Source organism: Schistocerca piceifrons, chromosome 2 (assembly GCF_021461385.2).
Source record: "Schistocerca piceifrons isolate TAMUIC-IGC-003096 chromosome 2, iqSchPice1.1, whole genome shotgun sequence".
In the NCBI taxonomy this organism is placed as follows: Eukaryota; Metazoa; Arthropoda; class Insecta; order Orthoptera; family Acrididae; genus Schistocerca; species Schistocerca piceifrons.
Window position 1 is genome coordinate 340,584,493 of NC_060139.1, and position 17,790 is coordinate 340,602,282.

Here is a 17,790-nt window from a genome sequence, read left to right on the forward strand (position 1 = left end):
TTGAAAGTGATCCCACCTTCTTACAAAATGTTATTACTTGCGATGAATCGTGGTTTTTTACTTACGATCCCGAAACTAAACTCCAATCGATGCATTGGAAAACTCCTGGTTCTCCACGACAAAAAAAGCACGAATGTCAAAATCGAAATTCAAGGCAATGATGATTGTTTTTTTTTTTTGACATCAAAGGGATTGTGCACATTGATTGGGTACCAGAGGGACAAACAGTGAATTAGCATTACTACATTAGCGTCCTGGCTACCCTACGTGAGCAAGTACGGAGAAAACGGAACGATTTGTGGAGAAAAAAGTCATGGATCCTTCACCAAGACAATGCCCCAGCTCACAGTGCGTTGTCAGTGAAGACGTTTTTGGCAAAACACAACATTCCCATCTTAGATCATCCACCCTACTCACCTGATTTGGCCCCCTGTGACTTTTTTGTTTTCCCTAAAGTCAAGTCAGCTTTGAAAGGAACTAGATTTGAGACTGTTGAAGCAGTAAAAGAAAAAGCGACGGAAGTAATGTATGGACTTACCGAAAATGATCTGCAGCATTGCTATGAACAGTGGGAAATTCGTATGGAGCGGTGTAGAGACCGAGGAGGAGAGTACATTGAAGGAGATAACATGAAATTGTAAATAATTGTAAATAAATGTTTTTTCCAGCATCCGTCCGGTTTTTTCTAGCAGCACCTCGTATACATGCTTCTGTATCTAGAACGTAGAAAAATGTGTATGAATTCCTAAGGGACCAAACTGCTGTGGTCATCGGTCCCTAGACATACAAGCAGTAGTATGAAGCCGTTTTCAATGCAATTTTGATATCAAATTCTCATGAAAATTAATTAAATTGATCAATTAATCACCCCTGCCCCCGCCCACCCCCATCCCTGGATGACGTCACGTGTTTTTCTCAGCTGCACATATGCCCCAGCCCCCTCCTCCCTCTTCCCCTCACTCCCCCTTCCACAACCAATCCTATCGGCGAAAATATTATATTTTGGCGGGAATTTCGAAGTTTGGCCGAAATTTCGAATTTTGGTGGGAATTTCGAATTTTGGTGGCAATTTCGAATTTTGGTGGGAATTTCTTTGTCCCAGGACTGTGCTGATATCCCCCCTCCCCCCCCCCCCCTCGGGAATTGGCGGGAAATTAAAACTGGCAATACCCTTTCTGGGACCTGGGACTTGAACCCTGGTCCTCCTGGGTGGAAAGCCCAACTGCACTACCCTAACACAATTAAACCACCAGAGGTGCTTGGAATTGAGGGGAAATTAAAAGGCTGTGCCCTTGCTGGGACTCGAACTCTGATTCAACCAGATGGAAAGCCAAAGTACTCCAAGCAACACATGGAAACTGTAGAGATGTGGGAGAGGAAGGTTAGATAAGTGTACTTTATTTATTTTGGTTGGGAAACTAACGCAAAGAGCGATCCTAATTACGCAATTAATTACAAATATTGGGCCTGATTACACATCTATATGCACAGCGCTACACAAGGACGGCATTAAAACAGCATTAAAACGTTCAAAAACTGACTATACTATGCAAGTGGTGGTATTCTGCAGGGAAAAAATTTCGCAATACCACTCGAAACTAGACAGACACTCTCAAACTTTGTCCCACACCTACAAGCTTGCAGGAGAAAGGCAGGGGTGTAAGGTACTATCTTTATTCTTTTTGGCAGGAATAATGATCAACTGACGAGAAGCTGGTGTTGGGCAGAGAGGAGTTTAAAAAGTGCTTTACCTGTAAGCATACGGTATCTATAGTTATTTGACGTCAGAGTTCGCTACAGACGCCTGCTCAAAAATCACCCTGCAGCCCAGGTAACCGATGCCAATACACGCTACCACAACTGATGGAAATAATGCGTCACAGTTATAATTACACTTCTCAATTGTTGTGAGAAAAAAACCAGCACTCGTAATGAATGGGTCATAATGCAACACATGCACTGGGGAAAATCGTTGTCCTAAAAGACTGCAGAGGGTTCGGTAGTTGAACGTGCGCTCTCCTCGACAGGCGTCCACAAACTGCCGAAAATCGTGAGCCTCTTGCTCCCTCCCCCCACCCCTCCCTCCATCCATCCACCTACAGGGGGGGACATAGGCTTCTTGGAATGGTCATCTGCTCTTTCGAGTGTCTCATAGTTTCTCTGCCCCCTCGCTGCTTGCCCTTTGTTGCTATCCTCTGCGGTCACTGGCCGCACTCAGCTTTCCACCATCTGGCCACTACCTTGGGGCAACACTCCTACTCCAACACAATAAGGTGCAACTTGTTTCATCTAATATACATTTCAGATGCGGAAAGTGGGTAGCTGGATGACCTCGAAAATTAATTGAAAGAAGGTAGTTGAAAGTATAGTGGCACACTTTTCATACCTATATGAGAGCCAGAGGATCGAAACGTGTTAATTGTGGTTTAGCAGCAGCTGATATGGGTCTCTAAGTCAGGGTAGAAATAACAAAGTATATGGCGGTGTACACTGACTGAGTGTGTTACAACCGAAATAAAATGTATTAAACTGCTTATGAAGGGACGCTAAAGGAACCCTCTCATGTGACTGATAGTTTGTTGGATATGGTCATCCTATAGTACAGGTGATAAAACTTGACACCAGTCTGTGGAAGCTCCAATGAACCAAAACCTGTATATTTAATAGGATCGCCACATATGTTTGGGTGATAGACATGAATGCACCCTGGGAGTCACAGATCTCCCTTGGAATACCTGTATGTAGTTTGAAGACGTGACGCAATGCAGTAGCAATATCTTCGTCCTTCGTTCATGCCATGTACGATATCTAGTCTTCCTAATTTTCCAAACAAGGAACACCACCGTAACTGCTCATACTACATCTTCCACTACATCGTGTTGCAGGGGAAAGCTACGTTTGGGCTGGCCTTACACACTGTACCTGGTTGGTGGATCTATGACACCACGTTACCATTTCCAAACGCTTTCCTGTCGCATTAACTCAGCTCATACTGTTTCCCCACGTGATGCAGATAGTCTAAGATATAAAGCTCTCTGACTTCCGTAAAGGTCAGACTTAAATTGGAACGCTCACATGGACTAAGCTGCAGGGAGGGCAGAGCAGAAACTTAGGAGCGGTTATAAGACGCAAAGGGACTGTCTAAAAACCAGTGCTGTAGTTCTTTATTTATGGGATCCTTAGAAGATAGGTTCAAAAAAAAAAGGTGACTCGTTTGGCACGAATATGATTTACCAGTGGCTTTAATCGTTAATAGACGTCTCTATAGGATCCAGCGCAAATACGTGGTTGAATGGATAGACTTGATTCCAAATTGTGGGCAGCATTTCGGACAGCATTTCTGCCTGAAAGCGCAACACTATTGGCGATCTATGTGTGCCTGTAGACTCAAGACTGCTTTTTACGCAGAGGATGGTAATATAAGCGTTATGATCGTGTTTTTAATAGCCCTTTCCTTACTGGAAATGAACGTTGTGGGCTGTAGAATCCCTCTGTGGTCACCATCTGATGTCATTTGTCAATAGTGTTCCTCGAAAAGAACATTGTGTTCCCTCCATGGATTCCCAGTTGTTCTACTTGGTGAGTGTAATCCTAATGCTGAAAAAAAAATTATTCGCCATGCAAAGTGACTCTCATGATCAATTTAACTAATTAGCATATCAAATTGATATCAATGACGTGCCGCCTGGTGGGAGAAAGAGATGGCTAGGGCGCCACAGAATGATCCTTGACAAGAGTTTCTTTCTTTTTTTCGTTGAGGAGATATCTTGTAACGAAATTTCAATCTCCCGCCTATACATGGCGAGACAAGCTCTCACGATTTGTTTTGTAAACGCTAGTATGCTATAGCATTGCACTGGTAAAAGCGGACCTGTTGTAGTGTAAAAAACAGCTGCAGTCTCTTGAACTATAGCTTCTTGTTGTCGAACGTAAAATGATTGTGTTTCTTCTGACATGTGAGCCAATGGCATGAAATATTGTATTCTTTAATGTTATTTCACTAGCATGACTGTTTATTTACAGACACTGAACCCAAGAGACGCTCTCAGGTCATGTAATTTGTTCAACAGGCTGAAAGAAATTGCTTAATATAGATTGTTATATTTTTCTTTGGAGTTTAAATTATTGTTTTTCGTTATTCCGATGACTGTTCCGAGGTAACAAGGAGATACTGCGGTGATCGGTAATTTTCGCAGAAAAATAGTCAAAGTTTATTTTCCTAACTATACACATGATGGTGGACATGTCTCTGCTGATCATTTGTGATCAGTGGTGGTGCGTTTCATTGGACGTCACAAAAACTCAGATGCGACTGTAGTCGAGTGTAAAAATTATACTGATTTTTCTCATAAAACTAAAGGAAAATGGACTATTTTTGTGGAAAGAGGACAATTATTATAGGAGTCGAGTTGATGCTAAATAGTCCAACGCAGAATGGCGGGCAAGTTCCCCATGAGGCCATATCTCTCCCTCGGTCGAAATAGCAATCATTTGTCACGGTTCTGTGGGATGTCGGCGTATGTCTGCGATCGCTTTGGTGCCATGGCCTTCCTGTTTTGCAAACAGTCGACTTTTGAAATAGACATCTGGAGCATTCTCTGGATGTGCGGGGTCACACTACTTAATTTCCCTTTCGTGTTGTCTAGGACCGCCGCCTGAAAAGCAAGAACTGTATCACGAGGGGCACAAAGGGGGCGGCAGCGGGGGTGTATCTGCTGTGAGCAGTTGTCAGACAAAGCCGCTCTCTGCCCAGGGAATGGTGTCGGGGGCTCTGTCGCTGTATTTTACATGAAAAAGTTGCACTTTATTGTGTTGGCATTGGAGCGTCGCCCCAAGGTGGCAGCCAGATGGTGGAAAGACAAGTGCAGCCAGTGACCGCAGAGGATGGTAGCAAAAGGCTGGCAGCGAGGGCGCAGAGAAACTATGAGACGCTCGGCAGAGCAGCTGGCCATTCCAAGAAGCCTATGTCCCCCCCTGTAGGTGGCTGGATGAAGCGAGGGGTGGGGGGAGAGAGGAAGACAGTCACGATTTTCGGCAGTTTGTGGACGCCTATCGAGGAGAACGCACGTTTAACTACCGACCCCTCTGCAGTCTTTTAGGACGGTGATTTTCCCCAGTGCATGTGTTGCATCATGACCCGTTCGTTATGAGTGCTGGTTCCTTCCTCAACAATTTCGAAGTTTAGTCAGAACTTTGACGCATTTTTTCCAGTAGTTGTGGTAGCATGTATTGGCACCGGTTACCTGGGCTGCAGGGTGATTTTTGAGCAGGTGTCTGTAGTGAACTCTGGCGTCAAATAACTATAGATACTGTACGCTTACAGGCAATGCACTTTTAAAACTCCTCTCAGTCCAACACCAGCTTCTCGTCAGTTGATCATTGTTCCTGCCAGAAAGAATAAAGATAGTACCTTACACCCCTGCCTTTCTCCTGCACACTTGTAGGTGTGGGGTAGAGTTTGTCTGTCTTTAGTTTCGAGTGGTATTGCGAATTTTTTCCCTGCAGGATACCACCAGTTGCATAGTAAGTTTTTGAGCGGTATTGCGCTTTTAGGTCGTCCTTGTGTAGCACTGTGCATATAGTTGTGTAATTAGGCCCAACTTTTGTGATTAATTGCGTAATTAAGATCCATCTTTGCGTCAGTTTCCCAACCAAAATAAATAAAGTACACTAACCTAACCTTCTTCTCCCGCGTCTGTACAGTTTCCTTGCGTTGGTGGGAGCACTTGGGCTTTCCATCCAGTAGAATCACGGTTCGAGTCCAAGAAAGGGCAAAGCCATTTTAACTACCCATCAATTCCAAGCGCCTCTGGTGGTTTAATTGTGTTGGAGAGTGCAATTGTGCTTTCTACCCAGGAGGACCAGAGCTCTGGTCCCAGAAAGGGTACTGCCAATTTAATTTCCCGTCAATTCCCGGGTGGGGTGGGATATCAACACAGTCCTGGGACAAAGAAATTCCGCCAAAATTTGAAATTCCCACCAAAATTCGAATTTCCCACCAAAATTCCAATTTCCCACCAAAATTCAAAATTTCTGAATTTTGAATATATATATATATATATATATATATATATATATATATATATATATATATATATATATATATATCCCTTTTCTCATATACAGGATGTTTATAATTGAAGTTATACTTTCAAAACGCTGTAGAAATAATACCATTGGTCAGAATGACGTCAGATTTCAACGGAATATTATCGGAGAAGGAGGAAAAGGAAAACGAATTGCAGAAGAAAAACAAATAGTGTGAAAATTAACCAATAGATGGCGCTGTATGTGTTATACCATGTAAATGAAAACACCTGTCATGCGCACGGCCCATTGAAGGTGGCATAAACACGCTGGGTTCATGGCTTTTCCTCCTTTCGCGTCCGCGACGTTCGCCATGACTGTCTCAGTGCTCAATCGCGCTCTGCTTGTGAAGCTGTATTACAAGAATGAGGAATGTGCACACGTCACTCTGCGGAAGTTCCGACACTGAAGAGTTTGAAAAAAAGGCGTTGGTCCAATGACTGTCATGGGTCTGGAGGAAATGATTCGTAAATTCTAAAAGACGGGTGTGCAACCTGGTAGAGGGAGGAAACGAATTGATTCGACGTCAGTGGAAGCAGTGGCCATAACAATGCAGGAGGGACGAGTGGTGGTGTGCAAACGTGTAGTACACGGAGAATTGCCCGAACATTGGACATATCCGTGAGGAAGGTGCATAAAATCCTACGAAACATGTGTTGCATCCTGTTGACCTTTGCTTTAGAATTTCTTGCTGACTTGGAAGTGGGCAATGATAGGCCGTGGAAGATTTTGCGGACAGACGAAGCCCACTTCCATCTGACAGGATATGTCAGTACACAGAAATGTCGAATGTGAGCAAGGAAAAACCCACATGCAAGTCAACCAGTACCACTTCATCCTGAAAGGTCGCTGTGTGGCGTGGGTTTACGGCATCGTTTATCATAGGGCCATATTTTTTCGAAGAGGCAGGTGTTTCCCATCCTGTTACTGTACCGTCACTGGTAAGCGCTATGTGTGTCTTTTGCGCAACCACGCCATTCCACCTCTCCAACAGCGTGGATGTGTGGATGGGATCATTTTCATGCAAGATGCCGCACCTCCGCACATTGCAAATTCAGTTAAGCAGCTGCTGAAGCACAATTTCGGAAATGCTAGAATTATCAGTCACCATTTCCCTACAGCCTCACCGTCCCGATCACCTAATTAATCCGTGTTACTTCTGGTTGGGGGGGGGGGGGGGGGGGCTACCTGAAAGATGTGTTCAGTACGAACAGTAACAAAAATTTGTAATTTCAGTGCTGCGATAAAAATCAGCATCTGAATAATGTTGCATTAAAAAGAACGGTAGCTTAGATAATTATTAGAGCAAAACAATCAAACAACAGAGTAATCAAAAAAGTTACGGGAGACATAATTCAAAGGAGAATGTGTGTAACTGAAATTCGCAGATCTTTACATATTATGAATTAAATAGTATACGCCATAGGTGTAATATTCTACAATATTATTTTTTTACAAATTGGTTTTCAGCTATTACGCTGTCGTCAGGTACAAAGATACATTTGTGTGGCTGTAAAATTCTTGATAATACAGTAAGGGTAGTTGTCATGAGATCACAAACTTGAAGCTGACAACCGCCATGTTAGTTGCCCAAAACGTTAGCTTCTGGTGGAAGGTTTTTATTTAAAAAAAAAAAGCCAGATTGAGTCATTTACGCGTGTACTAATCACTGTTGTTATAATCTAAAGGATAAAGAAATCACATTTAGTTCGTTAGTGGACACATTCAAAGGATATTTCCTTCTTCATACATGACTTGTGGTTGTGCTATTTACTTTTACAGCAGTGGTTTCATTCCCCTCATTTGACTCTATATTTTCTATCAGTCCAACTCGAAAAGCTCTCCGACTGGAAGCTGTGAGAAGTAAAGATTGTGAATCGATCAAACACAGCATTTTTGGGAAGAGGACATAAACAGAAACATCAGTTTCGTCACTCTTTATTAACGAAAGCACTGGGTTACGAAAGCAGTCTTTTCATATCACGTGGTTCTCCTCTTGGTTATTCGAAACATATAAGAGAAAGAAAGTTCCCAGAATTAAATTTTCACTCTGCAGTAGAATCTGCGCTGATACGAAACTTCTTGGCAGATTAAAATTGTGTGCCAAACCGAAACTCGAAGTCGGAACCTTTGCCTTTCTCAGGCAAGTGCTCTACCGGAAGGTAGAAGATGGGGTACTGGCGGAAGTAAAGCTGTGACGAGGGGTCCTGAGTCGTGCTTGGGTTGCCAAGTTGATATAACACTTGCTCATGAAAGACAAAGGTCCCGAGTTCGAGTATCAGTCCATCACACATTTTTAATCTGCCAGGAAGTTTCAAAAAGAAAGTTACATTAGCGAGAAGAAATTCGTTCTACATCTGGATCAAATATGCGTTTAAGGCAAATAATATGGTTTCAAAATTCCTTCCTGACAATCTGTTATTCATAAGAGCACTGTAACATTTTCTATTTGAAACAACTGTTGCGCGCACACAACAAAATTAAGATTAAGAAGTTATCGTACACAGGAGGTTGCTAATGTTTTGGGACGTCTAACATGGCGGCGTCAGCATCAAAGCAACTGACTGCATAAGTAGCATCTAGTTCATTATTCAATGTGTCATATTTTATGAATTACATGTAGGTCATTATTTAGCGTGTCACATATTTAATATAACCTAAATATTTTATATCGCATTTTTACTGAAATAATTCCTCTCGTTTTAGTTCTAGATCAAACATTACTAGTTGTCATATTCTTTGAAAACCGAATGACACACTCTGTAGATGGACTATTTTAAAATCTTTGATTCCATAACAAAGGTTTCACAGCCATACAAATTTATTTTTGGAAGTGACGATGGTGTAACAACAAAAAACTGGTTTTTAAAGTAATAAATATTGTAGAATATCACACCAGTGTCATTTGTTTTTTCGTTTATAATGAATGAAATATTCTACCAAGAACCAATGGAACAATCAGTTACTGCAAATCTCTATATGTACAGAAATGTAAAGTTGACTTACCTGGGTGGTTTCTGGTATTCAATTGGTACATAGGCCTAGCCCGTAGCCACACTCACATTGTTGCATCATTCAGTTGTCCTACGTCCGCATCTACAACCATACTCTGAAAATCATTGTACCATATCCTATGGTTTCTTACCGCTCCATTCGAGTATAAAGCGCGGGTGGAATGACTTTTTAAATGCCTCTGCGCATGCTATATTTACCTTACCCTCTTTTTTGGAGACTTTTCGGGAACGATGTGAAGGGGACTATAGCGTATTCCTCGATTCTTTACTTAATACTGTCTCTTGACACTCTGTAACTCAGGCTTCACGTAGCTGATGGAGTCTACGTCCAAGCGTCTCCCATTTCTGGTTTCCAACATCCCTATGTGTAAAATTAACCATTGGCCATTTATATTGCTCTTCTTCCTAGACGATCAACGTCCCTTGTCAGCCCCACACAATTGAACAATATATTAGGATGGGTCGTACGTTTGATTTGCAACCAATCTCCTTTGTAGACTGACTGAATTTCCCCAGTATCCTTCCAACGAACCTAAGTCTGTCTCCTGCTTTACCTATGAATTGGCCTATGTTTTTACTCCATTTCATATCCCCACAAATTCTTACGCTCAGGGGGTTATACAGGTTATTATTGCAATGATACGATGTTACGTTTTTCTTCGCTTTGTAAAGAAAACAACTGTACGTTTATGTACATATAGTGAATTGCCAATCTTTGCACCGCTTTCAATCTTATCAAAATCATACTGAATACCTGTGCAGCTATTTTTAGACAGTACATTATTATACATCAATTCATCATCCGAAATAAGCCTCAGGTTACTACATTAATATTGTCTTCCAGGTTCAATAGTATATACCACTAATAGTGAGGGTCATATCTCTCATCCATGGGGTACGCCTGAGATTCGATATCTGTCGATGCCTATCTACCCAAAATAACATGCTGTGTCCTTCAAAGCAAGAAATCCTCATCTTAAATTTCTTTACTGTCCTACACTATTGCTTTTCCCCCTGTAAGTCTTGGTGTGATACTCAGTCAAAAGTTTTTCGGAACCCAAGAAATACTGTGTTCAAGTTAATAAGCATCACACATGAGAAACGCCGTTTGCCCTTTCCCCACGTGATATCCTGCGAACTATGGATGACAGGCAATAGGCAGATTCCATATTCCTAAACTCCCGCAAAGCGTTTGGCATGGCGTCGCACTGCACACTGGGCAGATTCCATATTCCTAAACTCCCGCAAAGCGTTTGGCATGGCGTCGCACTGCAGACTGTTAACGAGGGTCCGTAGTTAGGTTCCCAGACATGTGACTTACTTGAAGACTACTTATGTTCTGCGAGTGTTCATCAGAGGTAATGCAATTTGGCATTGAAATAGTATAGATGTGGGGATACAGGAGCGGTAAAACACTAAACCCAGACTCAGCAAAAAAATTAAACAATTTTATTTGAATACAATAAATTTACATCAACCATACACTGTTAATATGAGCATCTTTATTAATGTAGCACAATTACTGCACCGTAATACGCCTAAAATCAAAATATTGTAAAGGCTCCAATAAGGAACATTATCAAGGAGTTATTCAAATGTGCTCAAAAGTAGATTACACCATGTATTAAAATTATTGTAAAAAGTAATTTAAAATAGTTTACAGACGCCAATAACTAGATCAAACAGTTATTTAAATGAGTTCAGAAGCAGACTAGACTAATTATCAAAAATTATTTAAAAACATAAGTCTGTGAAGTAATTCAGAGGCTCCAATAAGGAACAAAATGAAAGGCACGTACGAAAGGCCTCTCTTCTCATCCTGTTCTTGCAAGAAAACGGCGGCCACCCCAGAATTGGACGAATCTGACTCTACAATAAACGGCAAATTGAAATCAGGAATATACAGCATAGGAGTGTTACTCAGTGCCTCTTTCAAGGAGTCAAAGGCTGCCTATTGAGAGTCTTCCCATTAGAATTTCTAACAGCATCATTGGGGTTGCAAGTGGTGCAAAGCTGTGGAAAAATTTTCTAAAAGAATTGACTACGTCTATGAATCGGGTAATGACCTTCTTGTCAGTGGGCAGTAACAACTTGTAAATAGTTTGGATGCAAACCTGATCGACACTAATTCCCCTGCCTGATATTATGTGCCTTAAAAAGGAGATCTTACTGTGGGCTAGATCCACTTTCGACGGCTTAATGGTCAGTCCCCCTTCCTCAGACGCTCCAACACATGCCTAAGATGCTTTAAATTATTAGTAAATAATGCTCCATAAATGACCAACTCATCTAAGTGGTTGTGGACACACTTAAATTATAGGTCCCCTAACTCAGAAACTAACAGGCGAGACAAAACTACCGCCACGGGGAGAGGCTAACTTTGTTGAATTCAAACACTATCAACTGCTTGGAATCTGCAATCTTGGGCATCTGGTAACGGGCTTGATTAAGATCCAATATTATAAAAACATCCACCCCTGCAAACCACGTGAAACAGGTATATTGTTGTTGTTGTTGTTGTTGTCTTCAGTCCTGAGACTGGTTTGATGCAGCTCTCCATGCTACTCTATCCTCTGCAAGCTTCTTCATCTCCTAGTACCTACTGCAAACATCCTTCTGAATCTGCTTAGTGTATTCATCTCTTGGTCTCCCTCTACGATTTTTACCCTCCACACTGCCCTCCAATACTAAATTGGTGATCCCTTGATGCCTCAGAACATGTCCTACCAACCGATCCATTCTTCTAGTCAAGTTGTGCCACAAACTTCTCTTCTCCCCAATCCTATTCAATACTTCCTCATTAGTTATGTGATCTATTCATCTAATCTTCAGCATTCTTCTGTTTGCACCACATTTCGAAAGCTTCTATTCTCTTCCTGTCCAAACTATTTATCGTCCATGTTTCACTTCCATACAAGGCTACACTCCATACGAATACTTTTAGAAACGACTTCCTGACACTTAAATCTATACTCGATGTTAACAAATTTCTCTTCTTCAGAAACGCTTTCCTTGCCATTGCCAGTCTACATTTGATATCCTCTCTACTTCGACCATCATCAGTTACTTTGCTCCCCAAATAGCAAAACTCCTTTACCACTTTAAGTGTCTCATTTCCTAATCTAATTCCCTCAACGTCACCCGAGTTGACTACATTCCATTAGCCTCGTTTTGATTTTGTTGATGTTCTTCTTATATCCTCCTTTCAAGACGCTATCCATTCCGTTCAACTGCTCTTCCAAGTCCTTTGCTGTCTCTGACAGAATTACAATGTCATCGGTGAACCTCAAAGTTTATATTTCTTTTCCATGGACTTTAATACGTACTCCGAATTTTTCTTTTGTTTCCTTCACTGCTTGCTCAATATAGAGATTGAATAACATCGGGGAGAGGCTACAACTCTGTCTCACTCCCTTCCCAGCCACTGCTTCCCTTTCATACCCCTCGACTCTCTCTGTACTAATTGTAAATAGCTTTTCGCTGCCTATATTTGACCCCTGCCACCTTCAGAATTTGAAAGAGAGTATTCCAGTCAATATTGCCAGAAGCTTTCTCTAAGTCTACAAATGCTAGAAACGTAGGTTTGCCTTTCCTTAATCTAGCGTCTAAGATAAGTCGTAGAGTCAGTATTGGCTCATGTGTTCCGATATTTCTACGGAATCCAAACTGATCTTCCCCGAGGTCGGCTTCTACTGTTTTCTATTTGTCCGTAAAGAATTCGCGTTAGTATTTTGCAGCCGTGACTTATTAAACTGATAGTTCGGTAATTTTCACGTTTGTCAACACCTGCTTCCTTTGGGATTGGAATTATTATATTCTTCTTGAAGTCTGAGGGTATTTTGCCTGTCCTCTAGCCATCCCTGCTTAGCCATTTTGCATTTTGAGACGTTTGTTTTCCTTTTTGCCTGCTTCATTTACTGCATTTTTATAATTTCTCCTTTCATCAATTAAATTCAATATTTCTTCTGTTACCCAAGGATTTCTACTAGCCCTCGTCTTTTTACCTACTTGATCCTCTGCTGCCTTCACTACTTCATCCCTCAAAGCTACCCATTCTTCTTCTACTGTAATCCTTTCCCCCATTCTTGTCAATTGTTCCCTTATGCTGTCCCTGAAACCCTGGACAACCTCTGGTTTAGTCGGTTTATCCAGGTCCCATCTCCTTAAATTACCACCTTTTTGTAGTTTCTTTAGCTTTAATCTACATCTCATAACCAATAGATTGTGGTCAGAGTCCACATCTGCCCCTGGAAATGTCTTACAATTTAAAACCTTGTTCCTAAATCTCTGTCTTACTATTATACAATCCATCTGAAACCTGTCAGTATCTCCAGGATTCTTCCATGTATACAACCTTCTTTCATGATTCTTGAAGCAAATATTAGCTATGATTAAGTTGTGCTCTGTGCAAAAATCTACCAGGCGGCTTCCTCTTTCATTTCTTACCCCCAATCCATTATCACCTACAGCGTTTCCTTCTTCTCCCTTTTCCTACTAACGAATTCTAGTCACCCATGACTATTAAATTTTCGTCTCCTTTTACTATCTGAATAATTTCTTTCATTTCATCATACATTTCTTCAATTTCTTCGTCATCTGCAGAGCTAGTTGGCATATAAACTTGTACTACTGTAGTAGGCGTGGGCTTCGTGTCTATCTTGGCCACAATAACGCGTTCAGTATGCTGTTTGTAGTAGCTTACCCGCATTCCTATTTTCCTATTCATTATTAAACCTACTCCTGCATTATCCCTATTTGATTTTGTGTTTATAGCCCTGTAGTCACCTAACCAGAAGTTTTGTTCCTCCTGCCACCGAACTTCACTAATTCCCACTATAACTTTGGCCTATCCATTTCCCTTTATAAATTTTCTAACGTACCTGCCCGATTAAGGGATCTGACATTCCACGCTCCGATCCGTAGAACGCCAGTTTTCTTTCTCCTGATAACAACATCCTCTTGAGTAGTCCCCGCCCGGAGATCCGAATGGGGGACTATTTTACCTCCGGAATATTTTACCCAAGGGGACGCCATCATCATTTAACCATACAGTAAAGCTGCATGCCCTCGTGAAAAATTACAGCTGTAGTTTCCCCTTGCTATCAGCCGTTCGTAGTACCAGCACAGCAAGGCCGTTTTGGTTAGTGTTACAAGGCCAGATCAGTCAATCATCCAGACTGTTGCCCCTGCAACTACTGAAAAGGCTGCTGCCCCTCTTCAGGAACCACACGTTTGTCTGGTCTCTTAACAGGTAGCCCTCCGTTGTGGTTGCACCTACGGCACGGCTATCTGTATCACTGTGGCACGCAAGCCTCCCCACCAACGGCAAGGTCCATGGTTCATTGTGGGGGGGGGGGGGGGGGGGGAGGGGGATGGATTCCAACGCCACCTTTTGATTTAGGGCATGGTAATCGATGAATGGTCCCTTCGTTACTAGCTTTTGTCGCCAACAAAATAGGAGCCCGTAAGGCGAAAGGTCTGATAATGTCATCCTCTAACAACTGATTTATGATTTTGTGTAGTTCCTGCATCTTTAATGGCAAAAGTCAGAACAGAATCTGTCAGGCAAGACCTGATCAGTTAACTGAATATGATATTGAATCTTGTTAATACCAACTAATCTGTAAGTCAAGACCTCAAGAAAACTCGTCAGACAACTGCAATAACTGCATACCGCCTACTTCGGCTAAGTGACCTACATTCAATTTAGTATCACCAGTCAGGATACTAAATACATCGCCAAGGCCAACATGACCACAGCACCTATACCCCCTATAGGTCTGGAACTTAGAGTAAACCGTTTCCTCCATAATCTAACACTCATTGAATGGCAAGAAAAAAATCGCAGCGCAGCGATACTACGCCCTTCAGTCACAATAAACTTTAACAGTCACGTAAGGTCTCCAATTCTTAATTCAAAACTAGCCTTCCCTTCAACATTTAATGGATGACCTGAAACAGAATGGGAGTTAGTGCCAATGGCCTGCAACCTAGAAAATTTCCCTACCCAGTGATAGGTACAATACCAGCAGTGATCAATTAAAGAACAGTTACTGCCGAAATAGAGCGAAACACAAGCCGGCTATGAACCGAGAACACTGCAAACCAAAGGGACACGCATTCTGTCAACAGCCCTCATTATACAGTAGCAGTGCGGTGGCAAGATGCGACTGAAGCTCCTTGCCATTATTTAGCAGCGTAGTGTCCTCTGACTGCTCACAATACTTAACGAAGGTACGGACATTACCACAGCGAAAACACGTAGCCAGGGGAAAGCGCCACGTCCTACCTGGGCCAGTAAAACAGCCACAATGTCTAGCCTTTCCTGAGGATTCTGGCCCCTCAACACTCCGAGTTTCATCACTAAATCAGATATATTCAGTATGTCCATAACCGTTTCATCCGTTTTATTCTAATCAAGAAATCTGAAAATCTTATCAGTAAACAAAAAGCTTGGCCAGGTTTCTTATGGCATCCCTTTCAAAATATTAAAGACCACCCTGTCTTTGGTAATTTCTAAGCAGAGCGCCATCATTGCCGTATGTACATCCTCAGTATAATCCCATAAGGATTCTTTCACAGCTTTTACTCTGGAAAAATGCTGCTTAGTGAGTTCCTTCCATGCTTCCTGAACTTAAATGGGAATCCTTCGAAGGAAAACGACGTTCTTGTAACGAAGCACTACTGAGAAAGTTTAAGGAACTGGTACTTGATGCTAACTGCAGAACAGTTCAACCGCCGCCAAAGTAAGTTTCGTGTAGGAATAACAAAGATGCGATGAGAGAAACTAGGGATCGTACATAAGTTATTAGAAGCGTGACGTAAGTTCGAAAGGAGAAGGGTGGGGAAGCAAATAGGCCGTGCCTTTTTACAGAAACAGCCCTGGTATTTGCCTTAAGCGATTTTAGGAAACCATGGAAAATCTAATTTGCATGGCCGAATGAGGGTTTGAACCGCCGTATTTGCGAGTACCAGTGGTGTCCATGGGGGAGTCCATTCTGCTCACTATGTTAAAGTTCAGAAGATGTTCTGAGATGCTGCAACAAACGGACATCAATGACATTGAAAGATGGTCCAATATTGCTACCCTTCGTTTATGTACGTGTGGGCTGGGTGAACCCGAATTCTGCCGATAAAACTTCAGGAATAATTTTGAGTAGTCTGATAAAAGAGACGCGTGGTCTCTTGTGGATCGTTGGAGAACAATAATGCAATTATGATTTTTCAATATGTGCAGCAGCTACTTTTGTTTCTGTGAAAAAATCCTCACAACCTGACAAAAATGCCTTTTATATTCAGTCACCAAAACGAACAACACGAAAGACACTGTAATGTAACATCGCTGAGGCGAAACATTTACATTTTTACATACTATTTTGTGTGTGGGACGACTGCAGCTATTAGTAGACATCTTTAATAACAACCCCTTGGCTACTCTTGTAAATAAATTATTTGACGACCAGTTTCATAGCCTAGAAGCCACATCATCAGGTTAGATACAGTGAGTCATGCAACGATGGGACTAACATTCCTTGTCTATGAGTAGACAAGGATCGTCTATTCATAGACAAGAAATGTCTGTTTATAGACAAGAAATGTTCAGTCCTGTCCATGTTGCAACTTCAGTGTCATGATTCGCACTATCTAACTTTAAGGTATGGCTCCTAGGCTACGAAACCGGTCGTTAAATATTTGCAAGAACAGCCAGGCAGTTGTTACTCAAGACGTACTTTCTTATCACAATGTGTTAAATCTGTTCTGCAGATCTTTTCCCTTACGACTGCCTTGGTCACGGCCGAATGACTGCAACACACCATCGACTTTTTTACGTGGTCAAGATAAGAGTTTGTTGTACTACTTCTACAGCTGTGACAATTTCTGCAACCAGGGCCAAATGAGTGTCAACTACAGCCTTGTAAACTAGGCTCCTCGAATGCCCCCAGAAAAGTATATCCACTGACGTCATGTCTGGTGACGGAGACGGCCATAGAACAGGACCAAGGACGACTAACTCACTGTTGTCCGGATGAAACGCAATTACTTTGTAACGAGAAGAGTTGTAAAACTACCGTAGACTATCACAAGTAAGCGTAGACTAAGGTATTTTTCCCAGTAGGTTTGGTCAGTTACGATCGTAGCCACAATACCAATAATTAGGTGGGTTGCATACCTAACAGGCGCTACTTTAGTTTGACCGCTTTGTTCGTAAATGCGATCAGTGTCTTACCAGATTCCCCTAGAAGTTGGAAGCAGCGAAGCGACTAGGAACTGAGTGAGGATATGTAAAGTGCTGCGTAACCTACGGAACATTTTTGTTCTACATAGTTATCCTCGTTATCCTCGTACAGTACTTAAAAATAAACAGTATTTATAGCAAAATTGTGACTGCCAATATTTAATTAAGGTTTCATTCGAAAATTGTTTAATCAGAACGTCCAACAATGGGATGTTGCAGTAAAAATAAAAGAAACAATACAGATTTATCAAAGAGCGCTATAAAACGTAATTTATTCAACAAAATGGTAAAATTCGAAAAAAAAACTAAATCAAAATCACATCAAACATTGCTTCAGTACTTCCTCGAGCTTAAATAAACATTTTTCCATTATTCACAAACAACTTTCGCACTTATCGATAATAAACGTAAACTCTTGCCTTTGATCGTGATGATGAGCGTTCTATTGAATAT